At 36.3% G+C, this 27,242-nt stretch overlaps 1 protein-coding gene and 1 long non-coding RNA gene across 3 annotated transcripts in view; one reads left to right on the top strand and one right to left on the bottom strand.

The window, feature by feature from the left end:
- Positions 1-24,720, bottom strand: part of NRIP1 (nuclear receptor interacting protein 1) — a 54,553-nt gene extending 29,833 nt beyond the window's left edge. For both annotated transcript variants that reach the window (XM_051859451.2, XM_070071916.1), the window contains exon 1: positions 24,599-24,720. The gene's annotated coding sequence lies outside the window, so the exon portion shown is untranslated. The remainder of the gene's footprint in view (positions 1-24,598) is intronic.
- The window catches only part of LOC138849256 (uncharacterized), a 35,977-nt gene extending 8,735 nt beyond the window's left edge, over positions 1-27,242 (top strand). Inside the window, exon 2 of the long non-coding RNA XR_011387789.1 lies at positions 1-27,242. This exon is cut by the window's left edge and continues 4,085 nt beyond it. This is a non-coding gene — a long non-coding RNA (uncharacterized lncRNA).

Raw genomic sequence — 27,242 nt, 5'->3', positions numbered from 1 at the left:
AGGTATATATCATGATTCATATAATTGTCTTAGCATGACTTTTTTTTTTTTAAAGATTATTTATTTGAAAGGCAGAGTTACAGAGAGGCAGAGTCAGAGAGACAGAGAGAGAGAGATCTTCCACCCGCTGGTTCACTCCTCAGATGGCCACATCTGCAGCTGCACCTATCCAAAGCCTGGAATCAGGAGCTTCCTTCAGGTCTCTCACATACATGCAGGGGCCCAAGGACTTGGGCCATCTTCTACTGCTTTCCCAGACCATAGCAGAGAGCTGGATTGGAAGTGGAACAGCTGGGACTCAAATTGGCGCCTGTATGGGATGCCAGCACTGTAGATGGCAGCTTTACCTGCTACAACATAGTGCGGGCCCCATGGTTTAGTATAATTTTATACTACCAGGGCCAGTGCCCGTCAAATAAAAAAAATTATTAAAAAAAAATCTTATACTACCTAGCATAGCATCTTTCCTATCCTAAAACAAACCGTATGTGGGAACTGAAGTAAGCTGCATTACTTACCGTGAATGTTTTAATTTCCTATTTAGTAGTATCTGGTATTTCTGACTCCTAATAGAATCTAAAATCTAAAGTAGAACCACATATTATAGTCATATATATATATATTTTTTTTGACATGCAGAGTTAGACAGTGAGAAAGAGAGACAGAGAAAGGTCTTCCTTCTGTTGATTCACCCCCTCAAATGGCCACTATGACCGGCGCACTGCGCCGATCCGAAGCCAGGAGCCAGATGCTTCCTCCTGGTCTCCCATGCAGGTGCAGGGCCCAAGCACTTGGGCCATCCTCCCCTGCACTCCCGGGCCACAGCAGAGAGCTGGACTGGAAGAGGAGCAACCGGGACTAGAACCTAGGGTGCCGGCACTGAAGGCAGAGGATTAGCCTAGTGAGCTGCGGCGCCGGCCTATAGTCATATATTCTATTGATTTCTTTCGCCTTTGGCTTATGAAAATAAGAATTAAAAACAAACTCCCAGACTTTAATCCTTGAGTACTACCTGATATTTTTTCTTATTTTCCAACTAACTAGAACAAATAAAATTGCTAAGTTTACCAAAAAACGATCAACCTTGTTAGTGATTAGACATGAATCAATGTTAATTGCACTAAGGACATGATTTTTTAAAAACTGTAACTTTTGATTAGAATTCCAAATGATCTTTGCTTTTTACAGTGAAAAATATTGTTGACAAGTGTGACTACTGCACAACAGAGATACTGAAACTAACAGGTCCAGCTTTGGAGTCAGGTAGTCAGGCCTCTGAATCTTAGTTCAGATCCTTACAACTTTTCTGACACTCTGGGGATAATAACACATTCTTAACAGGGCTATAAAAAAGATTTAATGAAATAAAGTATTCAAAGCATTTAGCGTATGACTAGTATGCTTTAAATACTCATAAGTAAAAACAAATTTTATAGCAGGTAAGTCTTATTTTTCCCTCTAAAGTGAAAACAAAGCAAAACAACTTAAACCATACTGACATGTCTTGAGTTTTTTCAGTACTATACAAAATATAGTAGTCCCTCCTCATCCATCGGAGGTATGTCTCAAGACCCCCAGTGGATGCCTGAAAGCATGGGTAGTACTGAATCCTACATATAATCTCTCCTATACATACATACTTATGATGAAGTTTAACTTATAAATCAGGCACCAGTAAGAGATTAATGATATAACAGGTTTTAGCAATCTCATCACATTATGTTTTTTTATTATTAAGTACAGATTTTCCACTTAAAGGGAGAACTTTATAACTTCCTTGGCAAATTGGGATTCCCAACATCACTACTTTTGTTTTTGGGGGACATAATTAAGTAAAATAAAGTTTACTTGAACACAAGCTCTACACTGTGACAGTGATCTGACAACTAAGATGGCTACAAAGTACCTATCAAGCAGGTAGCATACACAGCCTGAATACAATGGATAAAAGAGTAACTCACGTTGTGGGTGGGACAGAACAGCATGGCAAAAGGTATCACACAATTTAGAATGGGTGTAATTTAAACTGATGGATTGTTTATTTCTTGTACTTTTCATGTGATAGTTTCGGAACACAGCTGGCCCAGAAAACTTTGTACCATTTCAGAGTTGTGTAAGTAATAATAAAAAGCCAAGTAATTACTCTAATTTCATGCAAATTAAAGGGTGGTTCTACAAGTAAAGTGTCAACCAAACAAAAACAAATGGAAAGTTTATTTTATATGCATATAAATACATACATAAAAGGAAAAAAAGAGGGACAGTACATAAAAGGAGCAATTAGATAAGCAGAAATTCCAATATGTACCTGAAAGATCTGAATTTTAGCCTACAGTATGTCACTGACTACCAGTATTAACTTGGACAGCTTGCTTAATTTATTCAATCCCAGTTTCTTCACTTACAAAACAGAGAACAAATCCTACTGCAGAGAACAGTTCAGAGGATCAGAGGTTGGAATGGATGATAAAGTTTCTTAAATCTGAGATGGAAGTCTCCTAAGAAATATATGTATAGTCCTGTGAGATCCATGTCAACAGCTTCCAACAAATCATCAAATCATTACTGGAACCCCGAAGTATTAAGAAATCTTGCAGCTTTGTAAAAAGTCTTTCAAATCTTCAAAGCTATTTTATTATTTTAAAATATTACTAGTTCTACAAATTACAGTGTTCTGGGAGGATGGCAGAGATTTAATTTTGTAAGAATTGTAATATTCCATGAATATGGATGAAGCAGTGATACATATAAACCTTGACCAAAGCCTATATCTGTAACTTAAGAATTTCTATCAAATAAGTTCAAGAAACTCACTGATAATTACAGAGACAATATTTTTACATAACTATTTGACAACTGTTTTGTTAATTGATTTAGCTCTATGTGTACATTATTGTACTAGTTTCCTAATTCGCCCCTATCCAACAGTCTCAAAACTGTAGCCAATGCTCTTTGTACAAGACAAATCCCATGGCTAAAAATGCATAATAGTTTTTGTTGCACTTAGAAGAAAGTCTTACTTCCTCTCTACAGTCTAGAAGCCCCAGCATTAACTGGTTCCAGTGACTCTCACCAATCTTATCTCATGTCATGTAGTCCCTTGCTCATCAGGTGATGTCCAACAGAACTGGAGAGAGCCATGAATATAATTTTTAAATTCTCTAGTAGTCATGGTTTTAATAGTTTAAAGTAAAAATAATTCAGTATATTTAAACCAATTTATCAAAATACCAAGCTATTAACATGAACTCAATATGAAATTCCTTGAGATGGTTTACACCTCCAAGTTCGCGTCTATTTTATACAGATGGCTCATGGCTACTGTAATGGACAGCACAGCACTAGCTACAAAGAAATTCCTTCAGTCCTAGAACTCAGGTAGTGCTTTCCTGCCCTCAGGCCTCTATGTTTTCTCCTCTTTCTGAAAAGCTCCTTTGGTTCAACTCATGGCCAGCTAAATAGCCAACCTCTTCAACTCAGCTTATATGTCACCTTCTAAAATAAATTTCTCCTAGTGTTTTTTTTTTTTTTTTTTTTTCTTGACAGGCAGAGTTAGACAGTGAGAGAGAGAGAGACAGAGAGAAAGGTCTTCCTTCCATTGGTTCACCCCCGAAATGGCCACTAAGGCCAGAGCTGCTCCGAACCGAGGCCAGGAGCCAGGTGCTTCTTCTGGGTCTCCCATGTGGGTGCAGGGGCCCAAGGACTTGGGCCATCTTCTACTGCTTTCCCAGGCTGTATCAGAGAGCTGGATTGAAAGTGGAGCAGCTAGAACTTGAACCAGTGCCCATATGTGATGCTGGCACTGCAGGCGACAGCTTTACACGTGACGCCAGAGCGCTGATGCTTCACTGCTTTTTTACACTTGCTTATAACCTGTCCTCTAGCAATACCCTGTAATCACTGGTCCATGGACAAGGACTGTTTCTATGTTGCTTACCATGGGTACATCTGAGATAGCGAATTCTTGCTGAACAAATACATGTTCATACATATTCCTAGCTTCTGTCTGAATAATGATTTAAGAGAGGGTCTTCAGAAAGCTCATGGAAAATGCATATTATAAAAAGAACTTTACACACATCAAATTTCTGCAACAAAATGAACTTATCTTTTAATTCCATTTTTGCATGAAGTTTCTAAAATACCCTCCTATATACTTATACACACACACAATACTAGGAAACAACTGACAGTATACCTTCACATGCAGAAAAAAAAATAGAAAATACAAACACAATTACCATGTACACTAAATAACATGTTTATAATATAACTGAAAATCCTTATTTTCAAGTAACAAGCTTACTTCATCTAAAATTACAAATGCTCTCTATTAAAAAGTAAACTTTTATTTAAATTCAGACCAAAGCATAAGGCATCCTGAATATTCCTCCCTCTCCAGCCTTCCAGAGAAAACAATGGAGCAACTGCAATTCATCTGGCATTCACACTTACACAGATCACCGCAGTCTCCCAAATAAAGATCCTCAGAAAGAAAAAAAAATCCGCAATTGCCCAGAAACTTTTTAATTAAAAAGAGAAAAGAAATAATGAAACTGAGTGGCATCTTGAGAAAGGTTTACCTTATCTGTTTTTTACTATATTTCTAAAGTGAGAATCATGATTTACTTAAGACATTTTACAGAGACTGATGTTGTGGCACAGTGGGTTGAGCTGCCACTTGGAACACCAGCATCCCATTTCAGAGCGTTGGTGTGAGTCCTGGCTGCTCCACTTCCCATTCAGCTCCCTGTTAATGTGTCTGGGAAAGCAGCAGATGTGGTCCAACTACTTGGGCCCCTGCCACCCACGTGGGAGACATAGATGGAGTTCCAGGCTCCTGGTTTCAGCTTAGACCAGCTCTTGATCTTGCAGCCAATCAAGGGGTGAACCAATTTCTGTCTCTCTCTCTCTCTCCACTGCTATCCATGTCACACAGCCTGTCAAATTAAATAAATAATACATAGATATATAAACAAATCTTCAAAAAGACATTTTACACTTCTAGGTGGAAAGGCAGTCACTGAAAATTAAGCACAGCTTTTGAAACATATATTAAGAAAGCCAATAACATAACAGATCAAGAATATATACTTTGGGGCCAGCGCTGCGGCTCAATAGGCTAATCCTCCATCCTCCACCTTGCGGTGCCAGCACAGCGGGTTCTAGTCCCAGTTGGGGTGCCGGATTCTGTCCCGGTTGCCCCTCTTCCAGGCCAGCCCTCTGCTATGGCCCGGGAGTGCAGTGGAGGATAGCCCAAGTGCTTGGGCCTTGCACCCGCATGGGAGACCAGGAGAAGCACCTGGCTCCTGGCTTCAGATCAGCGTGGTGCGCCGGCCGCGGCACACTGGCCGTGGCAGCCATTGGAGGGTGAACGGCAAAAGGAGGACCTTTCTGTCTCTCTCACTGTCCACTCTGCCTGTCAAAAAAAAAAAAAAAAAAAAAGAATATATACTTTGGGAGAATCAGATTAAAGTCATTGATCATTTCTCAGATTATAATCTGAGAATAAATTAATAGGTAAAAAATAGGAATGAAGATTTAGAGTACCATACTACATATAAAAGATGGAAAAGTCGTAGCTCTGACTTGAAATAACCAAAGAGCTTTACTATATCACATTATGGTTACCTAAACAAGTCTAATAGGCTTCCTACAAACTCCTCAAAAGAATAATGACCATATATATAAAATGTTCCTTCCAGGCACTATGCATGTGTCTTCTCATTTCATCCCCATGATAACCTATGGATATATGGATAACCTGATGGATATTACAATCCTGATTTTGCAGATGCAGAAAGTGTGGTTTAGAGGGGATTGGTAATTTTTTAAAAAATGTATTTACTTATTTACTTGAAAGTTGGAGTTATAGAGAGAGTGGAAAAAACAGAAAAGAGTCTTCCATCTGCTGATTCATTCTCCAAATGGCTGCAATGGCTAAGGCTGGGCCAGGCTGCAGTTAGAGCCAGGAGCTTCATCAGGGTCTCCCACATGGGTGGCAGTGGTCCAAACACTTGGGCCACCTGCTGCTCTTCCCAGGCCTTTAGCAGGGAACTGAATTGGAAGTGGAGCAGCAGGGATTCAAATAGGCCTCTGTCTGAGACAGTGACATTGAAGGCAGCAGTTTCACACGCTATACCACAACAAAGTTCAGTAATTTGTTTGTGAACTTCACCCAACTGCTGAACTAAAGAGCCAGATCAGGGAATTCTTTTTGGTCTTATAAGAGGGAAAGGGTTAGAAGTAGCTTACCTGCCACCACTACAACTTACACACTAACTCGGGAGTGTTAGACAGCCAAGTCTCCAAGTCATATCCCCACTGCTTTTATGTTTGATCAATTCGGCTTTCTGACAGTGTGTCTTGTTCCTTGTTTATTTCTACCTTGGAAATAAAATTTAGTCACAGATCTCTGCTCAGGGCTAGTTGTGTTAGCCCGTTGAACTAGGCATTGGGTTTTTGAATGGACTTCCTCAGTCTTTAAGATGGATACCCACCTGACATGTACTGCTGAGACATACATGTAAACTCCAACTGCACTTCCGGAAGTCTAATCTCTCCATGAGCAATATGAATTAAAAACATTACTCAAATTTCACACTTCAGCATTCAATTATCCATGAATGAGGTGAGGCCTACCTAGGATTCTCCCTTGGTAGTCTCCATTGTTTCAATTGGTTGTCTACTTTCTTGGCCTAGCAATGACTGTATTATTACAGAAAACACTACCATAGGATTAAATATCAACAAAATGATACTATTCACAAATTTATCCCAATACAGACCCTATAATTTAATAGATAAAGTTTTCTGAATTTTTTATATCTTTCTTGGTGATACCCAATACTTAGTCACCCATCCTTGATAGAAAAAAAAAACACATATACTGGGCCTACACTCACAGAAAGGAATCCAAGAAAGGTACACATAGGCAATACACACATGCACAATATCACTTTGCTGTGATTTACACTCTACTGCTTATAAATTAGATTTTACTATGATTACAAATATCAAATTTGGCTAATATTGACATAAAAACTATTATTTTAGAAGCATTAATTAAACAGAGTTGTTCCTGTAAGAAAAAAAAAATTAAAAAGCGAGCCAATTTATGTTTTAGTCCTGCTCAGGAACTAAACAGTTTTACAATAGTGGCTAAGTAACAACTTGTCTAAAACCCAGTATTCTTTTCAGGGAAATGAACCTTTCATATTAACTAATTTCTATGGTTCCTATTACTGTAGAACTCCAGTCTGAGCCTAGCTAAAGTTGTATACAAAACAATGAAGAAGGTCTGCTCATTAACTGAGATTAAAGAAGTGTCACCTATTTCATGGCATAAATTACCCGTCACTACAACGTGTCAAATTTGGTTTTCTCCATAATTTAAAGTATCTAGATCTGACTAAAGTAAGCATACAATTTTCTTGGATTTTCTAGATAATTTGCCTAAATAGTCAACAAATATTTACTGAGCAGCTATTACACCTCAGGTACAATGCTACACTGTAGAAACTTTGGTAAACAAAACACAGTCCTGTCTTTTAAAAACAAGCTATTTGACCAAAAAGAACTAAAAGAACAAGAAAATAAAATATAAATATCAATGTTCTCTATTTGGTATTCCAGCCCACACCGTTATTTTGTCTGTATTATTTGGTTAACTATTAAATCTATGGCTGGGGCCAGCGCCGTGGCGCAGCAAGTAAAGCCACTGCTTGCAGTGCCAGCATCCTATATGGGCACCAGTTCAAGTCCTGGCTGTTCCATTTCCGATCTAGCTCTCTGCTATGTCCTGGGAAAGCAGTGGAAGATGGCCTAAGTCCTTGGGCCCCTGCACCCACGTGGGAGACCCAGAAGAAGCTCCTGGCCCCTGGCTTTGGATCGGCACAGCTCCGGCCATTGCGGCCAATTGGGGAATGCACCAGCGGATGGAAGACCTCTCTCTCTCTCTGTCTCTCCTTCTCTCTCTGTGTAACTCTGCCTTTCAAATAAATAATCTTTAAAAAAAAAAAAAAGTGTGCCAAAGTATTTCTTCTGAATGAATAAAAGATTTCAAATTTTTCAAAAACTGTAAGGTAATCATAAAATTAAAAACTAAAATAAAACTAAAAAAAGTTGTAAGATTCTTCATTTTGGAAAATTAAAACATTCTGATTCTTAGTTCTAAGGTTTATTTTTCCTGTATGTTTTCTGATCCTTTTTTTTTCAGTAAGAAAAATCTCCCACACAACTATGTGTATAAATGCAATACTAATAAATATGATAACTACATTATATCAAAAACATTTAATAATCTTAATTTTGTCATGTAGTTCAAAAGTTCTTTCAAACATCTCATTTCCTTTACTGATAACATGATCTAAAATAAATAATTTCAATCACTGTTTTATGTCAGGATCTGGTATATTTGTAATTAACATATGCTTAAAAATGCTTCTCCACGTGCCCATTTTCCATGTAAGTATCTGTGAGCAAGTCTAGACCAATGTCATAGCTTACAAGAATCTGCATCAAGACGTCTTTATAATACATAATCAGTATATACAACAAATTATACACACATACTTTAATGGAAGTGAAATGTAACCTAAAAAATTTTGTAAAGTAATATATTTCAAGAATATGGAAGCAAACAATGGAACAGAACTTTAATTCCATCACTGTATTTGAATGAGCTGTTCTGCTTCCTATTTTTTTTTTAATCAAGTGCTGTGATTATAATTGAGGGATCAGGATGGGAACAGCGGTGGCAAAGGGCACCTGCCAGGTCACATGTGGCAATAAGCTTGGACAAGAGGGACTCTTCTTTCCCCTTACAGTACAGATTTACATACAACTTTAAAAGTGCAGCTACACCCACATTTCAAGAATGCTTGAAAATGGCAAGGTTCAAACTCTAATCACAGAGATTTCACATTTTGTAAAATATGAAAACACTCAGTCCATACTAAGCAATTCCCAAACCGTATACTTCAAGTATCTATCTGCAAAACATTCACAGAATTTAAGAAAAAAAATATTGACAATAAACACTGCAATTTCTTTTCCTACAAGAGAAATCAAACAGTACAAGGTTTATACAAATCAAACTAGTGAAAGACTAAAGTAAATAACACATTTCTTAATTTCCTTAACATAGTTTAAGATGATACAGTTCGTATCTTTTTTGAATGAAAATCTTCTTCCTATCCTCCATGCCACATAAGACCTTTAATAATATGATGTAATGAAAAATAATGTAATTTCCCAAACTAATTATGTCCATAACACCGCATGCGTCTCTCATTCTGTGGTTAAAATTGTAAAATATTAGCTTGAATTTCATCTCTGTCCGAAACACTTCAAGCAGTGAAGCCGATTAGTGCCTCAGAGCACTTTGTAGGGTTTCGTTATCAATCAGGTTATGTTCCCAGTGACGCTTTCAGCAAAATTGTCTTATTTGAATGAACTCTCCTGGACTGAAGTAAACAAAGCTGTAGCCCATTGCTCTTGCATACTTTTCATTCATTTATTTCCCCTTTCTTTAGTTAGGACTTACAGCATGAACCATAGAAAGAGTACATGTTAAATATTCCTGGAGTGTCACAATATGTAATACAATAAAACAGATTACAGCCCTACCTTTCTTTCACAGCAGTGGTGCCAAGCACAGGTACACCGGAGCAATCAATTTGTTCTGCAGACAGTAAGGCTTTCATAGAATACTAATGTAAAAATCTCTTTTCTTTCTCCTTTGCTTTGACTCCCCAATGCCCAGGTCCCGACCAATACAAGGAGGAGGGCGGTATATCTTCTGCTGAGATAACCACAACTACTAATCAAGTATACGTGTACAAGGGCACAGGATTAAACCTCCACCAAGCCTGAGTCAGGGTTTGAGAGCAGCTAAACACATGCACAGCTCAGTCAAAATTAAACATACTCACACACACGCAGGTGCCATGAAAATACAGACATGTCTACTCCAGTGAAATAATTCATCACAGTTTACCACTCCTTGTGGATTTTTTTCTTTATCTCAGCGGTATAAAATTACCTCCTGTTGAACCGAGGTCTTAAATCCAATAGCATCCAATAACAATTGTTTTTCCAGAAACGAGAATTATGATCAGTATTCTCTGCACTGAACTGTTCAACGCTTTTAAAGCAAGATCTTTTTTCTAAATTGTACTATCCAGTGTAGTTTACATGAACTCACTTTTTAGTAATCACATAGGGTTAATAAACTCAACAGATTCTTAAGATTTCACACTTAAAAATCTATCAGAATAGCTCAACTCTTGTTCTTCAAGAAAAGCATGCAGAAATAATATGAAAATTTGTTCATGAGATTTCCATTTACCTTTAAGTGTTTACATTAAGTATAATCCCATCTACTTAAAAACAGTCGCAGGTCTCAAAAATGTTTTAAAAAGCACTTTAACACTTTATAATTACAGCAGTGCAATGTTATACTTTTGATCTCATAAATCTAGAATTCTGAGGTTCCTTTCATTCAGGTATTTTCAGTTGGTTTATTTTTCCTTTACTCAAAATATGAAAAAGTATGCCAATCAACGAGTAGGGTGATACCAGAAGTTGTTAAATATTTTTAATATCACACATTACCTCATCTTAAGTCACGTGCCTTAATTTTCAAACAACTCTTGGTACGTGTTAATAGTCAAAGGAGTGCAAACTACATAATAATTATAACAAAATAATCTAAATAATTCAAGAAACTTCTTAGGAGACTTTCTAAATCAGCTCTGCTTTCATGTAAATCATTGCCTTAGCACAGTGAAAATACAGGTTTTATTATGTACTCTCTTCTTTAAAAAATCAGTAGGAATAATTAAGAAATACTAGCGATTCAATGAAGTATTGCAATAATGTTTAATCAATACTGATGCATTTGTCCTTGACACACTGACCATGTCATCAGGCTACTGTCATGTGATATCATGTCATTTCTCCACCTGGCTCATGACCTTGTCCTCTAAATGACCTAAAGCTTCCCTCAAGTAGCAGGAGGCCCCTCCCCGCTGTCTCAGCAAGGTCGAATGGGTCAGCGTGTCCTCATCTATAATCCACCACCATTTGTCAGCAGGGAGGCTGGAGGAGGCAGGCTTGCTACAAGGGGAGAATGCCCAATTAGGCAGCTGTCACACAAAGCATAGGCTGCAAAATTATCCCCTGTCAAAAGAAAGAGCAGCTGCGGGTGCCAATTACAGCAACCTTTCAACCCTTTAGGTACTGGAAACTACACAGAAGTAAATGAAGAACAATTAGTGATAACAAATCGATGAATTAGGACAGTAAATTAGAAATTACTAGCAGGTGAGCTGGGGTCATACATAACACTGAGGGCATACTAGACTCCAGGCAAGGGCAGGATGCACTGAATCACACCAACTACTTCCTTGCATAGAGATTTCCCCTCCAACACTTTCTTTCTGCAAAGCTGAAATGTTTTAAAATACTCATTCCTAAAGATATCTATCTTAATGTATACATACTCTTTCTTTCATGGACCCAAAGAAATTGCTTTTTGACAGGAAGAAAATCCTTCAGAACAGTAAATCTAGTTAATTCTAAATTCTTCTTACAAAATCTGTATATTATACATATTATACCCTCAAACTTCAATGTTTTAAGTGTGACAAGCAAAATCCAAAATCTCACTTTTGATAATCACATTTAAAATACTATCCATTTTGTAAAGTACCTGCCCTAATTCTATCTCAGTCACCTTTTACAAGGAAAACTCTATTTGAAAAAGCAACTGCTTGCGAATTCTAAGAAAACTCTTTTGCTAATATCATAATACTGAAGTCACATGATGTGATTTTTGTGTATAAAGAAATAACTGCGATATATAACATAAATATGTAAACGTCAACCACAAAATCACTCTCTTAGATTATTCTGCTTCAATCCTGCAAAGGTGATGTGCATTAAGGCTCCAGAATAGAGAGCAAGCCAACTCACTTGGTCTCCATCCAACTGATGTACCTGGTACTTGTCGCTCCAGGCAATGAGGGAGGATTTACACTGGGAAACAAGTCCCTCAAAGGAGAGCAAATCCAGGATGGCCATCATGTGTTTAAGGACATGGTTTCACCGTGCCTTAGGATGTCATGTAAGTTCAGAAACAACTCTCTTAAAAGACTATTTCAAAATAATTTTTTCCTTAGAAAAAAAACACGTCTTCTATACTAATATTTTGCAAGTTGAGAAACCTGAGTATGTGCTGTAGTTTCTAAAGATGCAGGGGTAAATCACTTCACCAGACCTCTACAGCATAAATGGGTAAGAATGAGAAAGAGAAGGCAAGGCCATAAAAAAGCACTATACTCACCCCTCTCCCACACATTATAAATAAATCATAGTTGCCAGAAGGAAAAGTGTACAGGGAATCTCTGGTTCCTAACTTAAGCTATTTGATAAAATTTCCAAGAAATAAATGACATGGACGAAAACTTCCTTAAAAGTTTAGCCAAAATTTTATTTATAAATTATGTTTTTTACCCTTTTGCAAAAATAAGCAAATAATAAGTCAATCGACTCTCTAAAGTCAGACAAGGAATTCCAAAGAAGCAGAAGCAGACAGGAATGAAAGAGTTAATGCCTTTAAAATTCAGCTTCCATCATACATGGGTGACTATCTCTTTAAATAATTTAAATCCTCTCCATCAACTACAAAGCTGTTTTGAAGCCATTTAGCTTTGTTCTTTACATGTGTTCTAATTAAGAAATGACCTTGTCATCACACACACCAGAAATCCGGGATTATTTCCTACAGCAAAAATTCACAGAGCCCCCAAAAAAAGAAAAAGAGGGGGGAAAAAGACTTCTTCCTGAGTTCCTCACGAAGGAAGTTGTTGGTTGGCTGAATGCTGAAGCAGTTTCACCGCATAATTTTTTTTTGTTGTTGAATGTCACAGGGCGGGTTAGTGTGACCTTGAGCTGCATCAGCAGCACAGCAAGGGTCGAGATGCCTGCAGGCGCCCTTGTACTGGATTTGCAAGACAAAAACCTTCAAACTGGCTGAAGGACATCTTAAATCTCTTCAAAGGTTTTCTGAACTAATCTGGGCTGCTCTTAGCAGGATCTGTGCCAGTGTGAGAAGCAAAATTAAAAACAAGGTCTTTGACAGGATGTTTTCTTCTATTAACCCTTCCCAAGCGAAACAGCACAAATCACAAGCATTCTGGAGAGATGGTTCACCTCGAAGCATTCTTTCATAACAAATTATGTAAACAAGTGATCACAAAGGATGGGGCAGCTATTAGTTCTCAAAAGTAAACAACCCTTCCATGTGCTTATTAAAGAATTATTATTTCACGACCATATTTTAGTGTAGTAAATGCAAATTTTAACCTCTACTTGTATCTTTTAGACTTGTAGTAGTGACATGCTACACTAGGGATATATTTCCGTAACATTAATCTCAAAAAATCTTATTTAAAAAAAAATAAGCTATGAGCTGATTAAGTCACTTCATGGACATTGCATATAGCCTACTGAAACTGACATAGGTAAGTTATACCACGTGTTTACTACATTCCTCCTTCCTAACATGAGGGAACAGGCTGTTAAGAGAAGGGGGAAAATCATTAGACAAGTGGAAATAAACATAACCAAAATAAGATAAAGTAATGTTTTAAGAAATTAGCATGACATTTTATGATTGGGTTTTAACATTTCCAATACAAGGACTATGAGAAAGTATTAATGCTTGTGGAGAGTTGCTATGGTTTTGAAATTCATGCAACTGGAAACTTAATCCCCAAATTCATATGACAGTGGTGTTTGCAGATGAGGCCCTTTGGAGGTAACTAAGATTAGCTGAAGTCATGAAGGTGGGGCTTATAAAAAAGGAAGACAGTCTGAGCTGGCGTACTTCTTCTGTCTGCCATGCTATGATGTAGCAAGAAGGTCCTCATCAGACGTCTAGCAGATGCTGGCACCACGCTCTGGAACCTCCCAGACTCCAGAACCATAAGATAAATGAATTTCCCTTCTTTATTAGTTAGTAGATCTTAAGTATTTTGTTACAGCAAGAGAAAACAGGTTAAGATACTTTCCTAGCAATGGCCTCAAAATTAATTTAGTGGCTACTGTAGACAAGTTTTAAAATCACTATTCTAGAACAACAACAAAAAGACAAAACAGTCCTAGTTCTCAGCAAACAATGAACAGCTATAATACTTAAAATGCAATGTCCTAAAATCAATGTCTGCATCTAAATGATGGTTTGTCATTATCAGATATCAGGTATGTAATGACTGATTCTAAATTTGAGTATTAATGTGAAGTATGGAGATAATTAAGGTACAATAGGCTGCAAATTAGTCTTTTATAAAAAGATCAAATAAATTCAAGATAAATACTGAGCAACAACAGCCACACTTTTACGCACCTGAATTCAGTATCTGCTTTCTTGAAAAAGACAAGAAAAAAGTTAAATGCCTAGTGAATGGATAAAAACAAGAGTGTATACAGCAGATGTGAATTTCTTCTTTAGTCACCAGGGGGAAAGGAGTAAAAGTACATATTGCATTAAGTGCTATGACTGAAATAGGCAGGAAGTGCTCTAGGAACACAGAGTTGGCTATAACTATTGTTTCTACTTCACGTGTGTATGTGCAGGTGGTGGTCAGCAGTAGTTAAAGGAATCAGTACGGATTCTCCAGGCACAAGGGAGTGGCAGCCAATCTGGGCTACCAAAATAGCACTCCAAGGCAGGGAAGAACTGACTGTGATACAGGAAGGGAGATAGTCCCAAAGTGACAGAGATTAGGCTGGAAATGCAAGTGGGACCAAGGACTTGGAATCAAGGTCATGCCAAGGAGATGGCCTTTATCTGGTGGGCAGTGGAAGTGGAAGGTTTGTAGGCAATAGTATGATTAGAAGCATACTAGAAAACAAAAACAGAAGCTGTGGAGTTGTTGATGGCTTAGAAAAGACAAGACCGTGTAGTCCAGTTACACACACACAAAAAATCATGGTCAAGAGAGGGTGGGGGCAAGAAAAATTGAAGAAAAAGACATCGCTGAACCCAAGAAGGTTGGTTTGAATATTCAGAAAGCAATTTGTGAAGCATAAATACTTACAGTTCTATAAAGGTGTGTGTTATTGAATAGTAACCATTAAATCAGAACAATTCTTGTGTCTCCAGCCTAGGTTTGTAAAACACTGTTGAAATATACAAAGTTTCGAGAATATCAGTAACTCTTATAAAGGTATGGAAGAGAGACAGAATGGGAGCCTGTTTGAAATCTGAATTTTATACATTTTGAATATCAATCTTCATTAAGTTATTAGGTAAAGCTTGTACTTCTCAAGACAATAGCATACACTCTTGCAGAGCAGTGTGATGGCTTATTTCTCCTGGCTATAAGGGAGAGACTTCTGGTTTAAATCATGGAGTGGTAGCTGGAGCTAAGAGTTTCATCTAACACTAATGAGAAAAAAATTAACTCAGTAAACATTTATTGAGTGCCTACGGTGTTTAGGACACAGAATTAAAAAATAAAAACTCCTCAGCATTCTACTGGCTTTGTGCTTCTAGATTATCACTCATGATGATACTAATTCCAGCTAACCCCATGACATCATCACACAATAAAACGAGGTAAAAGAATATTCAGCTGTTGGTGAATCAAGAGACTGAACTAGCATCCATCTTGGTATTCCCATCCAGCTGAAAGGTACACTATACATTCCCAGAACTCTCAGGGAAGACCTAGTGCTGTGTAATTTGAAGAGTCGTCAAATACTCTGGAGACTGACTGTCCTGCTAAGACCTCAGAAAGAATTTAACAGAGTATCAGCCAAAGTATGAGGGTAGGGAGTGAAAAAGAACAGAAGTCACTAGGGCCAAGAAAATATCTGCCAGAGAGCAGACTGTACTCTCAGAAAAGGAGCGCCAGCATCAGGGATCAGGTTGAGGCAAGTAGAGGGGAAGGTCACACAAAGGAGAGAAGAAGGAAAACTCAAAGGGAAGCTAATTCACTCCCCTCAAGGAAGATGCCCACTTTATTCTGAGAAAATGACTAAACCTCTAAAACCCAGAGCAGGGAGAATCATCACCGGAGCAACATTTGGAGGTTCAGAAACTGTAAAAAGGGCTATGACTTGAAAGCCAGGGTTACTGACAGGGCACAACTAAGAACGACTTTACTGCGTATCCACAAATAAAATGACTTCTCCTCGAGTAAGCATCTCTCTGTCTCACAGCTGCCAAGACAACAATGGTAAAGTTCCAGCACATTCTATGTCTAGACATTAATAGAAGGGTGGGTAACATGATAAGCTTCATAAATTTTTTTTAAAAACATAATCTACAAACAAAATCTAGATTACAACATTGTTGAAATAAAAGTACAGAATATTTTGTGGTCTTTAAACAAGTTAATTCCTTTAAGCAGCAGTTTTCACAGTGTGGTCCAGAGAGCCAGCGGGTTCCCATGACCTAGTTAGGAGGTCCATGAGGTTGAGACTTCTCTCAGAATACTGAATTATCATCTGCTTTTTTGTTATCTTTCTTTCATGGCTAATCAGGGGAGGTTGTCTAGAGGCTGTGTGGGGGGCACTTCAAAAAGTTCATGGGAAATGGAATGTAAAAAGGTAAAGTTTATTTTGGTGGAAAAACAATTTGAAATCTACAAATATAAGGGGTCTTCAGAAAGTTCATGGAAATGTATATTATGAAAAACAAACAAAAAAAACTAATGGATTTCAAAGTGTTTTACAACAAAATACTTATCCACTCCCTCTAAACTTTGTGATGTATCCTCTGTATCTGTCACTGTTTTGATGAGAATGGAATACATCCCTGTGCATTCTTATGCTTAAAATTCTTTCCTCAGTTTAAATTTATAATATAGTTGATATGATTCTTTTAAATAAAAACTTTCTTGGGTTCTCAGTAATTTCAGAATATAAAGGGTCCTGAGAACAAGAAAACTGAGAACTGCTGCTGATCCACTAAGCAGTCATGAAGTGCTATTCTAGTTGTCGCCAACTAAAATGTCTACTTCATAATTTCAAGGATTTCCACTACAACTATGCCAGATAAACAGTGTTCTTTGTGTAGAAATACATCCAAGACACAGGTGGGGAATGAGGAGAATTATTTTATTAGAGTGAGGAGGATATGAACTATGTCCCATCTTTGCATAGTCACTATTATTCTGAATTTACCATTCAAGAAGTAGCAAATTCACAAATGTTCGTTTTAAGTTGTTTTATGGTAAAAACTGAAACTATCAGTATAACTAAGTGATAAAATAGCCCTTACCAGGCTCACAAGGCTGTAAGGAAATCACAGAATCAACATTATAGATCCTAGCAAAAAGGCACGAACTAGGTGGAAAAAGTATTGAAAGAAAGATTTTGGGGGAAAAGACTAGATGACAAGTCAGGACTGTTCCTTTTTTCCTTCCTTCCTTTCTCATTTTTACTTCATAAATTTATTTTTCTCAGAACCATGCAGCAGTTGATACCACGGTCCATGATCATGATTGAAAACAACCACCGTGGGGTTCCACTAGCCCCCACAAGACAGAGAATGCAGGTCACCTGAGGCAGAAAGTGATTCACAATGTTCTCCACTCATAATCCACAATTAAATTTGGCCAAAAGTACACAGGTGGTCTCTTTCCTCCTTGCCACCAAATGTTGGTGGTCAATCCAACTGTTCCTTGACAAACTAAACCATTTCAGAGAAAACTAAATTTCATTACTAAAGACAAGACCTGTGTATAACTTTATTGGCCATTTTTATATATTGGTCACTTTCAAAATAAGATCCAAAGCTGTGTTTAAGAGGACATGAAGTTAATATATTGATACATCAAACTGGTGGTTTATTTAAAATACCAACTTTGAAATTCTGCATTATTTCCTACTTTTGAATTTACTCTAATTTGGTCTCATTTTGAACTTGGCAATTTTTCTGAATGCCAGACTACAACTTTTCCCTTCTAAGGAAAGTTTTCAAAATCTTTGGTGAAAATAGGGAAAGTTCTTATGAGATTAAGAAAAAGGGGCTTTCTAATCTGCATGTTTTGCCTGTGAGCCCAGTTACACTGGGCACTGTTCTTAATAAAGGCAATCCTACAGAGGAGGCATGAGAATCAAGTCTAGGAATAAACAAGGCTTTGCCAGTTGGAAAAAAAGCTACAGGGTGGTGTATTAGCCCAAGCAAGAAAATACAGCAGCCACACTTCTAGAAACTTTATCGACAGTAATTAGAAACTTTCATAGAATGTGACAGACTCATCTGATGTCCACTGAATTTAATGATGAAAGTTTGAACTTACTATTCTGTGTGGGTTTTTTTCCTAATTTCCAATCTGTTGTACAAAGAAGCTTTTTAAAAACAATAAAAATTACAAAAATAAAGTGATATGAAAACATGCAAACAAAAATTGGTCCTTCATTGCAGATAGTTTGAGAAGCATTAGCTTGGAGGACAAGTTGCAATATGGCAGGAGGAGGAGGAAGAGAGGTGGCAACAGCAGGAGATAAAGCTTCAAGCTAGAAGCCTGCACAGATTGTAACAACCTTTTTATAAGTAAAATACAAAAAAGGAAATAAATGGGGGTTTGAAAATAAATTTGTGTATCTCTAAGCCAGAATGGGGAAATTTTAGTTATCTAAATAAAATGCATAGTAAACTCTTCTGTTAAAATCCCACCAATTTCAAAATTACAAACTGCAAGCCACATGGTTGAAGGGCAAATGTAACAGGCATTGAAGGAGAATATCGAGTTCACCAGTTACTTCCAATGAAAAAGACCTAGGTCTATGTAAGAAGAGAAAGTGAGTTGACGGTTGGATCAACACATTTTAAAATTATTTTAATCACTTAATTTGAAACCTTCCATGGAATAGGAAAAAAACCTGAATTGATTTGGAGACTTAGTAGGGATTTTCCTCCCTAAATTATGTTAGTTATATCAATTAATGTATTAAGTAAGAGACTTAAGGCGAGTCAACACTTTAAAAGAGATCAAATTCAGAAGAAATGTTACTTATATTAATGTTTAGCATTCTACGTTAGGGTTAATTAAGGAAGGCCATTGGTTTCGTAGTGTCATTATGCTATTAGAAACACTAAATTACTTTTGATCAGAGAAGTAACACAAATAAATTAGCACTGTAGGAAAACCTACCAGCTGTGATAGAATGGAATAAGGACATCACTAAAACAGGCTCAACCGTACAAGAGCTCTAGATAAGAAATGACAGGGCTGCCATGACTGGCTGTGAGAACAGGAATTAAGAGTGGATAGCATGGAACTGGCACAAAAACATACTTGTAGACCAATGGAACAGAATAGAAACTCCAGAAATAAATCCATGCATCTACAACCAACTTATCTTTGACAAAGGCGCTAAATCAATCCCTGGAGCAAGGACAGTGTCTTTAACAAATGGTGCTGGGAAAAACAGATCTCCACATGTAGAAGTATGAATCTAGACTCATACCTTAAACCTTATAGAAAAATCCATTCAAAATGGATCAAAGACCTAAATCTATAACTGGATATAATTAATTTACTAGAGAACATTCAGGAAACTCTGAAAGACATCAGCATAGGCAAAAACTTCTTGGAAAAGACCCAGAAGCAGAGGCAATCAAAGCCAAAATTGACAAATGGAATTACATCAAGCTGAGAAGCTTCTTCACTGCAAAATAAACACTCAGCAAAGTGAAGAGGCAACTGACAGAAGGGGAGATATATCTACAAACTACACAACTGACAGAGGGTTAACATCCACAATCTATAAAGAGGTCAAGAAATTCAACAACAACAAAATAATCAATACAGTTAAGAAATGGGTAAAGAACTTGAACAGGTATTTTTCAAGAGAGGAAATTCAAATGACCAAGAGACACAAAAAAATGCTCAGGATCACTAGCTATCAGGTAAATGCAAATGAAAACCACAATGAGGTTTCACCTCACTCCAGTTAGAATGGCTCTCATACAGAAATCAACAAACAACAAATGCTAGAGAGGATGTGGGGAAAAAGGTACTCTGGACCACTATTGGTGGAAATGTAAACTGGAGCAGCCAATGTGGAAGACAGTATGGAGATACTTCAGAAATCTGAATATATACCTACCATATGATCTAGCCATCCAACTCCTGGGAATTTACCCAAACCAAAAGAAATCAGCATATAAAAGATTTATCTATACCCTCTTGTTCAATGCAGCACAATTCACAACAGCTAAGATATGGAATCAACCCAGCTGTCCACCAACTGTTTACTGGAAAAGAAATTAAGGTATATATACACTATGAAGTACTACTCAGCTGTTAAAAAAAAAAATCCTGCTCTGTGCAACAAGATGGACACAACTGGAAACCATTATACTTAGTGAAATAAACCAGTCACAAAAAGACAGATACTGTATGTTTTCCCTGATTTAAGTAATGGAGTATCTAAATGTAATGAATTGGAATGAAATAGACATTTTGAGATTCAATGATTGTTTAAAGCCCTGTCTCGTCCATTGAGGAACAGTGTTTTTTTTTTTTCTTCATACCACTTGTTGAACTCTTTTACTTAGTGCAGGGTTAACTATACAATCATAAAGGAAACTGAAAATAGATCTTTGTAAAAATTAGGAGTGGGAATGTGAGAGGGAAGAGGAGGAAAGGTTGGAGCATGTGCAGGAGGGAGGGTAGGAGTGGAAGTGTCACTATGTTCTTAAATCTGTATGTATGAAATACATGAAACTTGTATAACTTAAGTAAAATTTTTAAAAATTTTTAAAAAATGGATAGAATGGAAGCGATGTTGAAAACTAACAATTTTGACCCAAGCATCCAGATTTTCATAGCCAAGTTTCCCAGTCAGGGATATCCCCATCACAAAGCCAAGTTGATATATGGCAACTAATTCCAACTAAGATGACCTTGGTTTCACTAGTAGTACCACTGTTCCACTAAAAACTTATAATTTTAAGCACTGTTTACAAAGTGTTTTTATTTTAAACACAACATACATTACAGTAGTTTTTCTTAACCATGGTTTCACTTTCCACGGTTTTAATCATCTGTGGTTAACCCATGTTAGCACAATTATACAGTAAGATTGCAGAGAGAAACACCATATTCACATACCTTTTATTATAACATACTATGATAACTGTCCTGTTTTATTATTATTGTCAATTACTTAGATATGTCTAAATTAAACTTTTTCATAGAATGCATGTACTTAACAAAACAGTACTATATACGGTTTAATACTATCTGTGCTTTAACAGGGGACCACTGTACTTTTCAGGAGAGTTTTATAAAGTTTGGGGAAGGCATTACTAATGCCTACTTTACAAAAATTAGCCTTCTTTATTGTCTATTTTCGTATCTTTATAGATATTTGTTTGTTGAACACAAAAATTTTAACAAAATTTTCCAGTGAATTTCAAGACATCTGTTGAAATCATAACAATTCAATCAAACTGGGAAAAAAAAAAAAAACAGTAAAGAACATTCCACAGACAAAAGTTATGACATATAACAATAAAAATTCCATTTAGTGAAAAAGTTGATATATTCGGAGGCTTAAGCTAAATTGGTTTACAGTTAATTTACCTAATTCTATCCAAGTTATTCATTGCTTTTGTATCATCAGTTTCGTCAAAATTAGCTAATAAATGTTACACACTGATATGAGCAAACATACAGAGTATATGGAGTCAAATAAAATAAAATAAAATAAAACATGAATTTGTTAGTTAATACCTACAATGACTTCCATTTCTTTCAAAAGGGGAAGCTAACAAGTAAGCAAGGGAAATCTGGTCTGAAACACTAAAAAGCTTTATAAACACTTCATGTTTTATGTGGTTTCAAAGTATAAGTAATCAAATTCATTTTTCCAATACTTTCTTTGGACTTTCATTCAAAAGGACATTACTGTACTTAAAAGTATAACAAGACTTTTTAGAATATGGATGTGTAACAAACTACAGTAAAGCATGTTAGTCGAGAATCTCCAACTGTCAACTAGTAGTCTCCTGAGATACATACCAGAGATCTCCCTCTTGGAGACATAATCCACTGGCTAATGGAAGGGTACTGAAAAAAATTCATATACTTTGACCCAACATATTCCAACTAACTGATCATGAGCTCCTCATTTCAAAGGAAGAACGACCTTAGACAACAGAAACTTGGCATAATTCCTTTTAAAATCTTAAATCGTTTTTGAATATATGTAAAGAATTTAGAAAATCTCCACTAATAATACAGTGTTATGTTTTCAAAGTTTTTCACTGTACCTTCTAAATAACTTTTGTTAATCTGAAAGAAAAATCTTTGATCATGTCTAAGAATAACTCATTTACATATTTACTCATATGCCATGAGTGATTGTTGCTTACCATTCTGATTACTCAGTAGAACAAGGATGCTGAAAAATTAAGAACAACAAACTATATCACGGGGCAAGGGGCAGAAGTGTTAACAGGAGTATGCCTGGTTATAATGTTCTTTTTTATAAAACTTTAGGGGGCCAGTGCACATCTCCACTGCAGTGCCGGCATCCCATATGGGTGCAGGTTCGAGTCCCAGCTGCTCCACTTCCCACCCAGCTCTCTGCTGTGGCCTGGGAAAGCAGTGGAGAATGGTCCAAATTCTTGAGCCCCTGCACCCATGTTGGGGATCCAGAGGAGGCTCTTGGCTCCTGGCTTCAGATTGGCATAGCTTTGGCTGTTGCAGCCATCTGGGGAGTAAGCCAGCAGATGGAAGACCTCTCTTTCTCTGCCTCTGCCTCTCTGTAGCTCTGCCTTTCAGATAAATGAATGAATCTTTAAAAAAAAATTAAAAGTTGATAAACAGGGTTCAATATCAACTATATTTTTCCAAATATAAAAGATTTTAAAAAATCAACTTATTGCTTAAATTTTCCATGAACTTAAAAAAAAGTTTATTTATTTTCATCATTTGAAAGAGGACCAGAGAATAAGAGCAAGAGAGAGAGAAAAAAGAAACAAAGAGAAACACACACACGGAGAATAATCTTCCATCCACTTCTTTACTCCCTAAACACCCCTGTCAGAGCTGGAAAAGGAATTCCATCCAGGTCTTCCAAGTGGGTAATATGGGCCCATTATCTGCAGCTTCCAAAGAAGCATTAGCAGGAAGCCAGATCAGAAACAGAAACATAGGTGCAGGGACTTGAACCGGCACTACACTATGCAATGTGGCATCGCAAGAAGTAACTTAATCTGCTGGGTCCCAAACACCGACCCCATGAAAGCAAATATAAGATTATCAATCATTTCTTAACACATAATTACAGCTGAATAAAAGAAATTTTAGTATTTCTAAATAAAAGTCTAGTGTATTTACAATTCTAACTTAGAGGTAAAAATATGTGAATAGTTGTAAAAAAAAAATGCAGAGCAACCAAAGAATTAACAACAATTTTATACAATTGTTTTTGACAAGTAATGTTTTAGAGATTTTTCTTGGTGAAATTACAAGAAAAGCCAAAGCAGTTAAGTGGAATGATTAAAATAACCCCATCGCTAAGTTTTCTTAACATAACCAAAATAGTGCAGAAAAAGGATTAGGTACTATCACTGTGACAACCATATTATGCCTGCAGGTAAAGTGCAAATTTGGCTGAGTTCCCAAGCCCGTTTTGAAACATCCTAGTGAATTAGAACACCCAGAATTTCAGGATGCTCCACCTGCTCTCTCTTCTGATCAGAGTTTTCAGGTAAATACCTGAAAGAGGTATTAATCACAGTTAATTATGAGAAGAATAACCATTCACTGTGCCTTTTTGCAGTTACCTGTGCCTTTACCTAGTTCACCTGGTTTGCTTCTGCTCAGAAACAAGCATGACAAACATGACGTGACAAATTCACTTAGGTTGCAGAAAGACTAGAAAACAGGAGTGTTAATCCAAGTAGAATTAACCACTCACTCTGCTCTCTCCTTGCACTGCGCACCTAGTGGTGTTGATTTGAACCAATTATTGTATCACTTCTCAGATGCTAGTATAGTCTTTGCCTTGGAAGAGTAACCATTTCACATAATTCCAGAAGTAATCACTGACCTATACCATAACAAACTCATAACAACCAAACATCCTTCCACATTTCCTCAAGATACTATATAATTAATTTTTATCTGAAATGATTGCTACTTCACATTTTGTATTAACTATCCAATTTCTCTGATTTCTGGTAAAAGTAAGTACCACCCACACAAATATAATCTCTTCTTTTAAGCTTCCCAATCTCTTCAACCAGAAGTAATCTACACATTTAACTCTTAAGAATATCTGCTGTGTTTTTCTTAAGGAAATTTTAATCTTTTACTGTTTGACTACATTTATTTATCTACATTTATCCTTTCCCTGTAAGTTCCTTAAAGTAGGACTGTATCTTATTTTTTAACCAATAGTCCAATGAAATAATCTGCATTGATAAAAGCACATAATACACATTTGATGATTATAATTTATAATTATATAAGAATTTATAATTCTATAACATAGAATTTTCAGAAATATATCAAAATCACAATGATTAAGCCTGAAGAAATAAAAAAAATATTCTCACCGTCACTCCAAGGTTTAAGCCTCTGCTTTCTGTGAAAGGAAACTGAGAAGGCTGTTGAAAAGTAGCTCTGATGTCATCTGGAGTCTTCAGATTCCCCAGTCCTGCGTTAGTCAAGTATGCATCTTAAGAAAAGGAAAAAGATAGTTTGGCAACTATTCCAAGCCAGATTCTAGAATACCTTTTCTAAGTTCGGTAAATGTATTCAAGAATCTTTTCTTGTTCAAGTTTAATGCAAAAGTTAAGTCATTTGACAGGGAAATACAAAGCTTTTATGAATACTGTTTTGTTAAAGGAAAGCAACAGATTTTTGTGTTCCAGATAATACAATTACTTAACTGATAAAAAGTAGATGCTTCAACAAAGTAAACTACAAAAAAGGCTTAGGGTTGCTAGGATGTACTTAATAACCTTTGTAAATTTTTTCATCTTAATAGTGTTCTGTCAGATTAATTCAATCAATTTACAACCAAAAAGTCTAAATTTTCCTGAAGGTATATTTCCAATAAAGAAAAAAAGGAAGGAAAAATAAAAGCTATAATTTCTCTCTTACAAACATTCTCAGTTGTAGATTCCATCTGCATAAAATTCTAGAAAATGAAAATTAATCAATAGTGAAAGAAAACAAATCAGTGGGGTAGCTGGGGATGGAGAATTTAAAAGGGAAGGACTATATATAGATGTTATCTTTTAGTTAATTGTCTGAGAGGCTGAAAAAGAGATGGAGAGAGAGACAGAGAGATCTCATCTCTTGGCCCACTACCCAAACGCCTGCAATGGTAAGGACTGAGCTGGGCTAAAGACTCAAGCTGGAAACTCAATTCAAGTCTTCTGCATGGATGACAGGACCTCAATTACTTCAGCCATTACCGCTGCTTCCCAGTATCTGCAGCAGCAGGAAGCTGGAGTCCGGAATCGGAGCAGGGTTTGAACCCAGGTACCCTGATACACAATGTGGGCATCTTAACTGCTAGGTTTAACAGCTAGCCCTGGATGTTGGCTTAAATGCAGTAATAGTTTCACAGATGTACATATATGTCAAAATATATCAAAGTATACATCTTAAATATGTGCAGTTTATTACTTATCAACTGAAATTCAATGAAGTTGTAAAAAAAAAAAGTCAAATGCCCATCAATGTTATTTGATGTCATAGTTGCCCAAGATTTCTCCTACTCAAAAATAAATAAATAAATAACCTATGAAGGATTTATACAAATATTTGACCATAAGGATATTCATATTATTGCTAACAGAAAAATTTATAAATATCATTCAATGTCAAAATAAAATAATTAAAACTAATTAAATAAATTATGATATATTATGGCCATTAAAATATTATCTAACAAAATTAAGCTATATGGAATGATGTATTAAATGTCAAATAAAAACAAGAGACATGTTCAACATAATTAAATTTTTGTTTTAAAATTATACAAAAACACATTTTTTGCATTTAGACAGCTAAGTTTGTTGTTGATTTCTATTTTTTAGTCTCTCTACAATGAATATATTACTACTTTACTAACAGACAAAATAAATTAGAGGATGAAAACAGCAAAATGTAAAACTATCCACTCCCTAGAGCAAGTATAAAACAAATACTTAATCCTAAGAGGCAGTACACATTACAGAGGTAGTTCTGGCTGTCATGCTACCCTCACCAGCGACCTAACAAACAGAAAGAGGCAGATCTGACAGATGAATGGGAACAAGCATTATGTAAGCTACATGCTTTACCAGTTTATAAAGCACTTTCACGGACATGACCTTATTTGATCTTCATTACTCAGTGAAATGAGCAGAAGGCATTCTCCCATTTTACAGAGGAGAAACAGACACTAAGCAGGGCTGGCTAAGTGACAGGCCTCAAATTACAGACCTTGGACTCAAATCAAGCTTTGCCTATAAATTCTATCAGCAATATAAGAGGGACATGTGGGGCAGGGGAATAACTTTTCTGATTACCTATACTAGAAGGAAATGATTAATATCTGCTTTAAAACAACCAGATTTGCAATTGTATTAGTACTCCTATTAGAATTTGCCGAGGAACTTGGTAATTTTCTAAATCCCATTTTCCAACCTCAGAAACTATAACTGTTAAGCCCATATTGCCCCTTGTCATTTTTGACTAAACCAATGAAATTTTTGCATATAACTGAACTGTTTTAATTTTCAGTTATATTTCTTTCTTTAAAGTTGAAACAAGAAAGTAACTGTATTTTTGAATGGTGAATATCATAAATAGTGACCTATAAATTGATGTCAAAGGATCTAACTTAATGGAGGTTTAAAATACAATTCCCAACTTGACTCTCACTGGGATTAAACATGACAATAGGTCTAATCTGATTTCATCATCATTTTAAAAAATCATCTATTATTTTTCACTTTATGTTTCTGTGTGGGAGCAAACTGTTGAAATCCATACTTAATGTATACTAAGCTGATCTTCTGTATATTAAGATAATCGAAAATGAATCTTGATGTGAATGGAAGGGGAGAGGGAGTGGGAAAGGGGAGGGTTGTGGGTGGGAGGGACGGTATGGGGGGAAAGCCATTGTAATCCATAAGTCGTACTTTGGAAATTTATATGCATTAAATAAAAGTAAAAAAAAAAAAAAAATAAAATAAAATAAAA

The sequence above is a fragment of the Oryctolagus cuniculus genome, chromosome 4 (genome assembly GCF_964237555.1).
Source record: "Oryctolagus cuniculus chromosome 4, mOryCun1.1, whole genome shotgun sequence".
Taxonomy (NCBI): Eukaryota; Metazoa; Chordata; class Mammalia; order Lagomorpha; family Leporidae; genus Oryctolagus; species Oryctolagus cuniculus.
This window is presented reverse-complemented; position numbering and strand designations above follow the sequence as displayed.